Raw genomic sequence first — 14716 nt, forward strand, 5'->3', positions numbered from 1 at the left:
GGCTGGTGGGCAATGGTGAAAAATGCTGCACATGATCCAGGGGATGAAAGAGGGAGAAATGTTAGATGTGGCTGTGGCAGTAGATGGGGTGGGAGAGATGCACCCTGGATGTCTCTCTCTCCCTTCCCCCATTCCCTTTACAGCAAGAGAGGGAATGAGAGAAAGACAGATGGACAGTGAAAGAGATAGGGAGATATGTTGCCAATAGGGGTGGAGGAGAGAGGAAGAAAAATTGGACTCATAGAGGGACAGAGAGAGATTTTGGTTGGGGAAGGGAATGAGGTCCGGAGGACAGGAAGCGTGCAGGAGGCAGAAAGAAAGAAATATTGGATGCACAGTCAGAAGGAAGTGCAACCGGAGACTCATGAAATCAGTATAAAATGATTTTATTTTCAATTTAATGATCGAAATGTGTCAGTTTTAAAAATGTATATCTTCTGTCTATATTTTCACTATATTTGTCTAACATACATAGTAACATAGTAAATGACGGCAGATAAAGACCCGAGTGCTCCATCCAATCTGCCCAAGCATACCTTTTTTTTTTTAAATTACTGATTTATTTAAAGTGTCCTTTTTTCTAGATATTTCTGGGCCAGAAACCCAGAGCTCTGCCTGGTACTGTGCTTAGGTTCCATCTACTGAAGTCTCTGTCAAAGCTCACCCCAGCCCATCTAATCCACCCCAGCTGTCGAAGCCCTTCCTAGCCCCTCCTCAACCAAATGGCCATATACCATTATTTTCTGATTAGAGATCCTTTGTGTTCATCCCATGCTTTTTTGAACTCTGTTACTGTTTTCCTCTCCACCACTTCTCTCGGAAGCGCATTTCAGTCACCAACTACCCTCTCCACAAAGAAGACTTTCCTAACATTACTCTTGAGTCTATCACCCCTCAACCTCAAATTATGACCTCTGGTTTTTACCATTTTCCTTTCTCCGGAAGACATTTTGTTCTAGTTTAATACCTTTCAAGTATTTGAATGTCTGATTCGTATGTCCCCTGTCCCTCCTTTCCTCCAGAGCATACATATTCAGGGTTTCCAGGCTCTTATCATACGTCTTTTGGTGCAAGCCTCCTATCATTTTTGTCGCCTTCCTCTGGACTCCTTCAAGTCTTCTTATGTTCTTTGTTAAATACGGTCTCCAAAACTGAATACAATACTACAAGTGGGGCCTCACCAACGACCTGTGCATCAATATTTTTCTTCCACTGGTCATGTCTCTCTCTGTATAGCCTAGCATCCTTCTGGCAATAGCCACCACCTTATTACACTGTTTCTTCGCCTTTAGATCTTTGGACACTATCATCCCAAGATCCCTCTCCCCATCCGTGCATATCAGCCTCTCACCTCCCAGCACATATGGCTCTTTCAGATTTCTAATCCCCAAATGCATTTCAATGCATTTCTTTGCATTGAATTTTAGTTGCCAGATATTAGCCCATTCCTCTAACTTTTGCAGATCCTTTTTCGATTTTTCCACTCCCTCCTTGGTGTCTACTCTGTTACAAATCTTGGTATCATCCACAAAAAGGCAAACCTTTCCTTCTAACCCTTCAGCAATGTCACTCACGAACATGTTGAACAGGATCGGCCCCAGCACTAAACCTTGAGGGATTCTACTACTCACCTTTCCTTCCTCTGAGTAAATTCCATTAACCAGCACCCTCTGGCACCTGAACGTCAACCAGTTTCTAATCCAGTTCACGACCTTGGGTCCTAACTTCAGCCCATCAAGTTAGATTCTAGGAATTTCACTATCCTTTCTTTCAGCAACACTTCCATTATTTTTCCAATAACCAAAGTGAGGCTTTCTAGCCTGTAGTTTCTTGCTTCATCTCTGCAACTACTTTTGTGAATAGGGATCACATCTGCTCTTCTCCAATCCCCAAGAACCACTCCCATCTCCAGAGATTTGTTGAACAAGTCTTTAATAGGTCCCCCCAGAACCTCTCTGAGCTTCCTCAGTATCTTGGGATCCCGTCTGCTCCCATTGCTTTGTCCACCTTCAATTTTTCAAGTTGTTCATAAACACTTTCCTCTGTGAACAGTGCGGAATCTACTCCATTTTCGTGTGTAACTTTGCCAGACAATCTCAGTCCTTCTCCAGGATTTTCTTCTATGAACACAGAACAGAAGTATTTGTTTAGCATGTTTGCTTTTTTATCATCATTCTCCATATCATCTTTTAGTTTCGCAATTCCATTTTTCATCTTCCTCCTTTCACTAATACGTATATCTGAAAAAACTTTTGTCTCCTTTTTTACATTTTTATCCATTTACCCTTCCACATATTTTAAAGTCATCTGCCTTGACCTCTTTGAAAAAAAAAAAGAATATAAATGATAATTAATTAATTAACATTTTCTCTGCATGCAGTGTGCTTTGTGTCTTTTTTTAAATTTTGTGGTTATCATTATGCATTAATAAGATTATATTGTGTGTATATGAAAAACGAATGGAAGAAATTGTATTATAATTAGGGCTATTATTATGGGATGGGGTCAGGGATAGCTTGGGCAGGCCAGGGGCGGAGCTTGTGTGGGTCTGGGGTGGAGCTTGGGAAGGATACTTGGTTGATATTTGTTAGACTTAGGGGGTACTTGGCTTGAAGAAGTTAAGAAACACTGTGTTAGGAGATCATAGCCATCTCTGGGTAAAAATAAGTTTCCCTCTGAACCATGGAAAGGGCAGAGTGCAAATGTAAATGGCAAAGTCCACAACCAATACTCCCTTATGAGACCAAAAAGAAGCTGTTAAGGTACTGGGGGGAAGGGGGGTTGTGTGGATTTGAACCCATAACCTGTGGAAGATGGAAGAAGTGCCTTTAACCACTGAGCCACAGGCATTGCATTTTAGGCAGGAGTCCTTATTGTTTTTTAGTGACACTCTGCCATCTAGGTGCATATTGATGATGTCAAAATTGTGCATCAGACATATCCACTTGTTCTGAACCACAGCCATTGTGTAGAGTTTCTCTTTTTATTTTCTTAATCTTTTGGAAATCGTGCACAGCCTTTGGACATCAAACTTTCAATTATTGCTTGATAAAGTCGTTAATTGGGCTTATTATCCAATTCATTTGGATGCCTAAGTTGCTGGATGCCTAACTTTAGGCTTTCATTACAGAATTTGCTCCTAAATGTATACTATTATATCCCAAATTCAAGTAAATATTATCTCTCTTAGCATGTGCATCAGCAGGCCAAATCATAGGATTGTGGTGCCCCAAGTCAACTTTTGTTTTTGCACTCTCATCTTAGGGCCATTCTTGTGGTATGAGCCACATAAATAGGGGTAAAATTTTCACCCTGCACAATCTTTGGCTTAGATTGCTGCTGCTAATCTGTCAGTACCAGTTCAGGGTCCTTTTGCTAAGATGCAGCAAAAAGTGGCCTTAACATGTTCTTACACTGGTCTTTCTCATGCTAAGATCATTTTTACTACAGCTGTAGAATGGCTTATCTTCTATTTTTTTTTTTGCATTAATGGACAAACTCTAATGTTGCCATTAGCATGTGGCCATTTTTAAAACTTACTGCATGAGTACATACTGCCATTCATTTTGTAGGTGGTAAGGGATCACATAGTATCTCTGCAGTAACCAGTTAGAGCACAGTAATGTAGGCATACCTACTCTCTGCCCATGACAAACATTTTTTGAAATATTTTTTAGCATACAGTTAGGGCTTGATTCTGTAAATGGTGCCATAATTGATTTAATTGGCTTTAATCAGCTTGGTAATTGACCATGCCATTAAAAACCAATTAAAAACTAATTTAAAAAGTAGGTGTCAAAATCACGTCTACAACATGGTGCCTAAGGTCAAAGTAGGCGTGGTTAGGACGCGAAGATGACTTTAGGCACGATTCTCAAAAGAACTTAGGCGTCTGCAATATAGACCAGTAAAACCAAGGCCTACATTACTGATGCCTAAGTTTTGTGATAGGCACCATTAACCATAACTGAAACGCTTCTGGCACCTTTTATGTAGGCGGCTGCCGATTCAGTCATGTTTACAGAACCTGGCCTTTAGTGCGCACACATTTTAGAGTTGCTGCATGATGCCTGAGTGCATCCCATGGCACTCCATTTTTAGCTGCATTTGGTGCATGTTAGGGCCCCTTAGATTGCAACACTGCATATTCAGGTAGTAACAGAGCAGTCAACACACAAAGGGGTCCTTTTGCAAAGTTGAATTAGAAAATAGCCCTAGCTTGCCTTTATGTGGCTTTTTCTCATATACTAGGGCCACAGCTGGAAAATGGATGGTTTTTCTATTTTCTGAACTAATGTTCATGCACCAATGTTACCACTAGCGCATGGCCATTAATAAAATTAACATGTGAGCCCTTATCACCACCTATTTTGGAGGCTCATGTGCTAATACTGCACTAATTATTTAGCATATAGCAGTGCCAATGTGCTAACTGATTCATTCAAAAATACCCACTCTCCGCGCCCAGACATGCCCCTTTGATCCAAAAATAAAACTATTTTTTAGCGCACGAGTAGTTCATGTACATTTAAAACACCTCAGAGTACCCCACAGTAAGCCCTTTCAAGTTATGGTAAGCACATGTTAATGCTTATTACAGCTTAGTAAAAGGATCTCTACATTCCGAGGATTTCCAAAGATCGGAGAACAAAGAGCAAAAGAGAACCGGCATGGCTTACCATACAGGTGAAGGAAGCCATAAAAGAAAAGAAGGACTCTTTCAAAAAATGGAAATGCATAAAGACAACCGAAGCCTGGAACAAACATAAAGATGATCAGAAGAAATGTCACAAGGCGGTGAGGGATGCCAAACAGGAGTATGAGGAAAAAATAGCCCAGGAGGCCAAAAACTTCAAGCCCTTCTTTAGATACGTGAAAGGGAAAAAACCTGCAAAAGAGGCAGTGGGACCCCTGGACGACCAGGGAAGAAAAGGGTACATCAAGGAAGATAAACAAATCGCAGACAAACTAAATTCCTTCTTTGCGTCCGTCTTTACGAAGGAGGACACCTCAACAATACCTGAAGCGGAGAAAGTGTTTGCAGGAGAAATAGAAGACAGCCTCACCACAGTTGAAGTGGACTTAGACCAGATATACTATCAGATCGACAAACTTAAAAGTGACAAATCCCCTGGACCGGATGGAATTCACCCGAGAGTCTTAAAGGAATTGAAGGTTGAAATCGGAGAGTTATTGCAAAAACTTGCAAACCTGACAATCAGAACTGGACAGATACCGGACGACTGGAGGATAGCGAACGTCACGCCAATTTTTAAAAAAGGATCGAGAGGGGAACCGGGCAACTATAGGCCTGTGAGTCTTACGTCTGTCCCCGGCAAGATGGTTGAAGCACTGATCAAGGATAGCATAGTCTGGCACTTGGACGCACACGACTTGATGAAACCCAGTCAACATGGATTCAGGAAAGGGAAATCATGTTTGACGAATTTACTCCAATTTTTTTGAGACTGTGAACGAGCAAATTGATAGTGGGAAGCCGGTGGACATAATATACTTGGACTTCCAGAAAGCGTTCGACAAAGTTCCACATGAAAGACTTCTCAGGAAACTACAAAGCCATGGCATAGAGGGGGATATACAAAGGTGGATAGGCAAATGGCTGGAAAACCGAAAGCAGAGAGTGGGCATAAATGGGAAGTTCTCCGACTGGGAGAAAGTGACTAGTGGTGTACCACAGGGCTCGGTACTTGGGCCGATCCTTTTTAATATTTATATCAATGACCTGGAGGAAGGAACAACCAGTGAGATCATCAAGTTTGCAGATGATACAAAACTATGCCGGGCAATCAGATCGCAGGAGGATAGAGAGGAACTCCAGAGCGACTTGTGTCGGTTAGAAACATGGGCGGAGAAATGGCAGATGAAGTTCAATGTGGAGAAATGCAAGGTAATGCATTTAGGCAATAAGAATAAGGAATACGAGTATACAATGTCAGGTGCAACTCTGGGGAAGAGTGAACAAGAAAAGGACCTGGGTGTACTGATAGATAGGACCCTGAAGCCGTCGGCACAATGCGCGGCAGCGGCAAAGAAGGCAAATAGAATGTTGGGCATGATAAAGAAAGGAATCTCGAGTAGATCGGAGAAAGTTATAATGCCGCTTTATAGGGCAATGGTCAGACCACACTTGGAATACTGCGTCCAACATTGGTCTCCCTACCTAAAGAAGGATATAAAACTGCTGGAGAGGGTGCAAAGACGAGCAACAAAACTGGTGAAGGGTATGGAGAAACTGGAATACGAGGATAGACTTATAACACTAGGATTGTTCTCCCTAGAGAAAAGGAGACTGCGTGGGGATATGATCGAGACCTTCAAAATACTGAAAGGAATCGACAAAATAGAGCAGAGAAGATTATTTACATTGTCCAATTTGACACGGACTAGAGAAATGAAGCTAAGGGGGGACAGGTTCAGGACTAATGTCAGGAAGTTCTGCTTCACTCAGAGAGTGGTTGACGCCTGGAATGCCCTCCCAGAGGAGATTATTGCGGAATCGACCGTCCTAGGCTTCAAGAGCAAACTAGATGCATATCTCCTTAAGAGAGGCATATAAAGATATGATGGACTATAAATTACGCCAGGGTACACCTGGCAGGGCCTCCGCGTGCGCGGATCGCCGGACTTGATGGACCAAAGGTCTGATCCGGAGATGGCAGTTCTTATGTTCTTATGATCCCTATTTGTTTAGCTTAGACCTGATTTTTGGCAGACCTACATTAAACATATGAGCAGTGGGGTAGTACGGGAGGGTGCAGTCCGCTCCTGGCGTGGTCTTCCTAAATGCGTGGCGGCACCCCTCCCCCTCTCCACCTGCCCACCCGCCTGCTTGCTCACTCTCCACTCCTCTTCTCGCCGCATGCACCACTTGCCTTCCCCCGTACCTTTTTGGCTCTCTCGCCGACATCACTTCCGGGATCTGCACCTAGGAAGTGACATCAAACAGGAGCCGACACCAATATGGGCAACATGATGCTCATGCTGGAGAAGTTTAAAAGGTACGGGAAAGAAGAAGGGGGTGCGTGCATGGCAGGGGGAATGCTGCTTACCCTTACTACGCCACTGCATATGAGTTATCCAAATAATTCTGAATGTTGCAGCTAAATGGATAATGTTCTGGCCATTTAGCAATTTAAACAGCCTAATATTATCCATATACTTTTTGAAAACGCATGCAATTCTTTGCCTTTTGCTCAGGAGGAAATGCATTTCTGTTTCTCTTTCTTCGGTGTTCCACAGCTCAAAGATTCAAGGTTCTTGTAGTTTTCTATTTCATTTTTTTGTGACAATATTTGTTTCTAATTTGCAGCCTCTTATTATTTTCTAGGTGATGATTTGTATTTTGCCTGCTTAACCCTCCCTTTACAAAACCATAAAACATATTTTAGCGCTAGCTGCGGCGCTACGGTTTTATAAAAGGGTATGGGGGGGTAAATGAGGTGAGGGATTCTGTTAACATGTACATTCTTTGTAGGAGTCCATTGTAGTCTATCAATTTGAGATGTTCTGATGTTTTACAATATTTGCAATGTTGATTTTTCATATGGAGGGTTGGTCTAGTTTGAAACGTTGGACTTGGTGGTGGTATGAGATGGTAAAGATCTGAGTGTGACTTTGCAAGGTTTTGTGTTATTTCACCCAACCCAAACCCCCCCCCCCTCTATTTTACAAAACCATAATGTGGTTTTCAGCGCCGGCCACAGTGGTAGCAGCTCTGATGCTCTTAGGAATTTTATGAGCATCGAAGCTGTTACCACCATGGCCGGTGCTACAAGCCACGCTAAGGTTTTGTAAAAGTGTGTGTTGGGGGCGGGGGTGGACAGTGTCTGGCAGTGGAGGAAGTTTATGCTGCTGTCTCTAATGTGACCCAAGAATAGAGTCTTTTTTTATGTTGAGCTAAGAAGTAAATCATCCTATTTTTGTTGCTGTGGGAGTTTTATTGGTTGGCCTGGGAAAGTTTCATATTATACTCTTATCAAATCAGTATTCAAAAGAAATTTCAATTCAGTCTACTTGCAATCTCTTTGCATGCTTGCGTTGAGATATACAGTAGAACTGCTAAAGAATTTTTCCCATTCAAAGAGGAATTCATGAAGAAAAGAGGACTTGGTACATTTCTTTAAACTTTTCTGTTCTTAATGTCATGTGCCTTGTCAATATGTGCTTTTTTTTTAGACTCCACATAGACACAGTAGGTGGCAGTAGTGAGGCGATGGGCTGCAGTTAGCAAGCATCTCCAAGTAAGGGGCACTTATATTAAAGCTTAGCTATTGGACATAAGAGTGTGCTAAGTTCCACATGGCTCATAGGTATAAAATAGGATGCACTCATAGTGTTTGCTAATAGCACATGCTATACTTTCGTAAAAGGGTTCCAAAGATTTTACCTCTTGCTTTTAGAGAAGTACAGTAGTAGTCTTAGGACAATATTATCCTTTGACTTGTCTTATTTAAAAGAAGCATAATACACTATACTGTAGTGTATTGTGCTTCTATACAAAAATTCACAAAATGTTATTTAAAAGCACAGAAAAAAGTATAAAAGGTTAAAAAATTTGTTCCATTAAAATGCTTAAAATGAAAAAATCATATATTGGCTAAAAAATACAAAATATAAAAATGTTTTGAATCATTGTTTGCTGTCTTTTTGTCTTCTAATCTGAATTTGTATTACTTTGCTGTGCTGTGTTTATTGTTCTATTTCTATGTTAAGCACCGGACATTGCCTGCGGTAGGAGGCATGCCCACTCCCTCCCGCCGCCACCCCAAACCCTCTGACACTGTTCGTGGCAAGAGGAATATCCACTCCCCCCTGACACAAAAGTGGAAGTAAGGAAGAGGCTGGTAAGTCTGACTTCTGTAGTAAGTAAATTAATGGAAACACTTTTAAAATAGAAAATAGTGACGTTTCTGGAATTCAATGGATTACAGCACCTGAGGTAACATGAATTCACTAGAGGCAGGTATTGTTAGAGAAATCTGATCAATTTCTTTGGGTGACCAAAAAATTGGTTAGAGGGATAGTGCTAGATGTGGTATATTTAGATTTTAGTAAAACCTTTGACACAGTGCTATCGGTATGGGCCCCAAAATGAAGAACTGGATGATAAACTGGTTGAATGGAAGGTAGTGGTCAGTGGAAATCATTCCAAGGAAAGGGAAGTTACCAGTAGTGTGCCATAAGGTTTGTTTCTTGGGCCTGTAATTTTTAACATTTTTGTAAGCGATATTGCTGAAGATCTGTCTGGTAAGACTTGTCTCTTTGCGTATGATATCAAAATCTGCAATAGAGACTGCACCTTCAAAAAGATATAAACAGGACTGAGTGGTCCAGAAGAAGGCTATTAAAATGGTCGGTGGTCTTTGTCATAAGGTGTATGGGGCAGACTTAACGATTTCAATATGTATATGTAACCCTGGTCTCACTCACACACAGTCTTGGGAACCAGCTAGCTCCTCAGATCAGGGACCCATGACCAGGGTTCACAAAAAGAAAAAAAAAAATATTTGTTTCTTGAGCTGGACATAGGCCAGAGCCAGATATAATCCAGTAGGCCAAAGGAACACTTTCATGGGTTCAATCACAACACTCATTCCTCATTTATCCCACCCTTTTACGAAACCGTGTTAGGTATTTTTTTTTATCACCGGCCACAGCAGTATTAGGAATTCTATGAGCCCATGAGCATCATAGCTAATAACGCCCCCGTTGGAATAAAAAAGCATAATGCGGCTTTGTAAAAGGAGGGGGGGGGGGGTAATCTCTTACCAAAGGAATCAAGCTGAGACTAAGGTGCAATTGATAATTAGAACTTTACTTGAACTTGATTGCATAGTTAATTCTCCAAACTACTAATAAAACAACAAATTTCTATTGGTGACAAAGAAAATCCCAAAGAGACATGAAAACATTAAATAGGATGGATGACAAAGGAGAGTCCTGAGAGGCCCTACATTCCATTTTCTACTCTTCCAAAACAAGCATTATCCCTTTAAACATTTTAGGATTGTAATAAAAAAATGCCCACAAATCATCTACTCACTTTATCTCTTATTTCAAAGCTGTGCAGAATCTCCATCAATATTCCATGATCAACCAAATCAAAAGAATTAGAGAGATCAAATTGTGCAACACTCAGTTATAAGTAGTACAATAAATGCAAGAGGGGAAACTTAAAAGCAAAGTCAAGAGCTGTGTTTTCACAGAAGAGGTGTTGGATGCCTGCCTGGAATGATCTTCTGCAGAGGTGGTGGTGTCAAAAATGGTGTCAGAATTCAAAAAGGTATGGAATAATCACAGAGAATTTCCATATAGCAAGAGAATGGAATAAAAGCATAGAACATTGTCACTCAAAGCAAAATTTAATGTGTTTCAACATTTAAAGAAAATACTTATGGGCAGGGAGGTAAACCTGCACAAAATAGCAGGTATAGCTCTAGATACTTTTCTGGGCAGTCTAGGCAGACTGGATGGGCCATTTTGGTCTTTATCTGCAATCATTTCCTATGTTAAAAGTAATCTGCGAACCTCTGACTGCATGTCCCTCCAAACCACCTCCCATTCTGTTTTGCTGCTTCCAGCTCTGCACTTTTCATTCTGGACCAGGGTTCTCAACACAGTCCTCAGGAGACACCCAACCAGTCAGTTTTCCAGGATATCACAGTTAATATGCATGAGATAGATTTACATACAATGGAGACAGTGCATGCAAATTTTGCATGCATATTCATTGTGGATATCCTGAAAACCTGACTGGTGGGGTGTATCACAAGGACTGGGTTGAGAACTCCTGTTTTATATAGATGGAGGATAATACTACCAGTCTGATTGCACTGACTCTGTTGTGCAAACATTGCATTCTGACTTATATTCCACCGAAACCCTTATGAATTCATGGCGGATAAGACTACATTTCAATTACTGGATACAAACTCAGTTGAACATAACATAATGATAAATAATCAATATAAAACATTAACACTAGAGGACAATATATTTCAAGATAAAATTTTTTTAACAGAAATGTTGTAAATGATTTGATTTCCACAAACAATGCAGGCCTCACCTTCTTTACAGAAACCTGGCTAAAAGAGACTGCAAGTCCAGAATTCCCCCACCTATGTCCACCAGGTTACAGCATTATCCACACTCTGAGACCAAACAAACGGGATAAATCAAATATACAATTCAGCAGCATTGATTACTATTGAATTGACTCCCAGGGCCCGGTTCCAACAGCACCACAAAAATACAAGAAATTATCTCAAATCTAACCTGTCAATATACTAGACTGATAGTCCTAGAAGACATAAACATCCCACTTGAATCACAGGACAACACAATCTCCACTAACTTCTACAGGTTCTTACTAGACAGCCAACTGGACTTGAAATCATTAGGGCCTACACATAAAAACGGTCACACCCTAGACTTCGTATCCTCTAACCCCCCTAAGCTTATAACAAAAACAAGGTGGACAACAGTCCCTTGGTCTTACCACTACTTGTTATCCTTCACCCTCAACCTCCACAAGGAAAAGCACACAATCAAAACCACTACTTGGAAAACCCTAACAAGAGGCAAGATTAACACCAACCAATTCTGGAACAAGGCATCTGAAATGCTAAACATCACTTGAACCAACCTCATAGCTTCACTTGATAACTGGAACAACACAATAGAGAAAGCCCTAAACTCTGTTGCACCATTACATCACAAAAGCCAAAAGTCAACCAAGTCCTCACCGTGGTTCACAGATGTCCTAAAAGCAGAAAACCAGTCTTGCAGAAGACTAGATAGATGATGGCAAACGATGGCAAAAGAGCAATCTCCCAGAACATAAATCAGCATGAAGATCAGCTAGCAACATATACAAATTCCATATTGCTGAAGCAAAAATCCCCACTATGCTCTTGAAATTGAGAACAATAACTTTGACATCAAAAAGCTATTCAGTCTAATGCGTGCCACAACTTCACCCCCGGCCCTAGGTCAATCAGACATTGATTCCCAACCTAATGTGCAGACCATAGCGGAATTCTTCCAAAACAAGATTTAAAAAGTACAGTCAGACGTCAAAAAAGCTGCTGCCACTGCCCCTATATCCCTCCAACCAAATCATATACCTCCAAAATCAAACCCAGCAAACTGAATCTGGAGCATCTTCCAGCCTTTATCCCAAACAACCATTGCTACTCTCCTAAAAAAAAACTATCCACTTGTAGCGGTATACTCGACCAATGCCCCAACTGTCTACTTGCAGAAGCCCCTGACCACATCATAGACTGGCTGACAAATCTCTTAAAAAATCTTCTTCATTAAGGCAAATTACCATCCCAAATGGGGCTAATCGCTCTCATGCCGATTCCTAAAGCCCAGAATGTAGACCTCGCTAACCCTTCAATTCTGATACTAACCAAACTTCTTGAAATGCACATTAGCAAACAGTTCTCCGCCTACGTTGAAGAACATTCTTGCCTCCATCCTACTCAATTTGGATTCCGCTCAAATCACAGTACAGAGGTCCTGTTATTGACATTAACCACCAAAATCAAGCAATATTTGAGCGTTGGTCACCAGGCGATCCTCCTCCAATTTGACATATCCGCCACCTTCGATTCGGCAGACCATCAACTACTACTAGCCAAACTTAACGAAATAGGAATCGTAGTAACTGTCTGGAACTGGTTCAAGGACTTCCTTCAAAACAGACAATATCTTGTTTACAAAGATGAAGTGTTTTCAAAAAGCTGGCAAGTGTTCTGTGGCCTACCTGCAAGGATCACCAACACTTACATACTGGAGGCGATATGTATGAAAAAGAGTTTCACAGTAATCACAGGTTTCAATTATTTACTCATTAATATTATCCATTTATGATACTAAGGATTGTTGTTTAAAAAATCCTTTTAAAAAATCACTGGTGTTCCAAAAGATGTGCTTGACCTGCAAATTATAAACAAGATTTACGGTAAAATGAATACAGTTCTGCTGGCACATTTAGCTTGTCTGATGTTTGAGGGCTATTAATAGTGATATTGGTGTAAAACCCATCTAAACATCAACTCCAGATGGTTTTTAGTACAGTATTCTTAGATGCACAGTTCTACAGTCTGTTCTGGTTTCTTTTTTTCTGGCATGATCTGTCATTGTCTTAAAACTCATTCCTCTGCTCTTTCTTAAACTGTGTTCAGAAGATCAAAAAATGAAAAAAACAACAAACCCAACAACCCAAAACTAAAGAAACATACACATAGCATGAAACAATGGTGCATGTCTCCTTTCTCTAGCAGTTCTCGTCATTTTTCAGTCAGAACACATCTGATGCCATATACTCAAGCATGATAGTGTATACTATAGGATGACCATACTGTTGAATATGGAGTATAAATATAAGTATGGTTTCTTTTTATTTGATAAATTGGTGGTAATTTATTGGTTGTAATTTTATAATTCTGTGAGTCTATAATATCTATGGCAATTTTAGAATAAGTTTGTGATACAATCATTTTTGTTTTCAGCATAAGAGGAACACTTAGGGTCCTTTTATTAAGCTGCAGCAAGCAATAGCCTGTGTTAACCGTTGGTTAAAAAGGGACTACTGGCATGGATTTTTTTGTGCGGGGGCATATTTTGGAGAAAGAGAGTGGGCTAATAGGGTAGTACAAGGTAAATTGCCATGGGCTGCTCAAGGGTTAGCCCAACATTTCTCCTACCCCCCTGCAGGCTTGTCAACTTTCCATCTCCTCTCCCCACAGGCCCAGCATCTCTCCATCTCTTCCTCCCCCCTACCCCACAGACCCAACATCTTTCCATCTCCCCTCCCCACAAGCCCAGTATCTATCTCTTCTCCCCCTCTCTCTACACAGGCCCATCTCTGTATCTCCTCCATCTTTCCATCTCTCTCACCTCCCATCTATGTATCTTCTCTGTCTCTCCATCTCCCTTACCCCCCATGAGCACCAGACATTCCTCCCAGTATAAACCAGAATCCCCCCATCACAGAGACCTACCTTTATCACACAACGCTCTCTGCCAAGCAGACTTCGATTGGTCCAGAATGCTGCTGTGCGCCTGATTTTAGGATTCAAAAATTATGACCATGTCAGCCCTTTCTATGCTAAACTGCACTGGCTACCATTCGGTGCCAGAGTATTCTTCAAGTTTGGGTGCATATGTTACAAGGCACTTTTTGATTTATTGCCATCTTACTTGGCTTCCTACTTGAAATTTTTCTATTCAGCAAAAGATACCAGAAATTTAGGCATTTTTACCTTCCCTGCCCTGAGGTCCTGCCGATATAAAACTTTTTTTGACCGTCCAATAGCCAATCTTCCGTTCTTAGCCAAATTAACAGAAAAACTTGTATTTGTAATGTAATTTATTTCTTATATACCGCTACATCCGTTAGGTTCTAAGCGGTTTACAGAAAATATACATTAAGATTAGAAATAAGAAAGGTACTTGAAAAATTCCCTTACTGTCCCGAAGGCTCACAATCTAACTAAAGTACCTGGAGGGTAATAGAGAAGTGAAAAGTAGAGTTAGAGGAAAAATAAAAATAAAATTATTTCAGCAATTATCAGATTTAATTGATAAAACTCAGGTACTGCATCCTAATCAAGTAGGATTCCGCAAAAATCATTCCACAGAGCACTCTTTATTGGTACTCACTACAGCTATACAGTACAACCTC

This window comes from Geotrypetes seraphini, chromosome 4 (assembly GCF_902459505.1).
Source record: "Geotrypetes seraphini chromosome 4, aGeoSer1.1, whole genome shotgun sequence".
Taxonomy (NCBI): domain Eukaryota; kingdom Metazoa; phylum Chordata; class Amphibia; order Gymnophiona; family Dermophiidae; genus Geotrypetes; species Geotrypetes seraphini.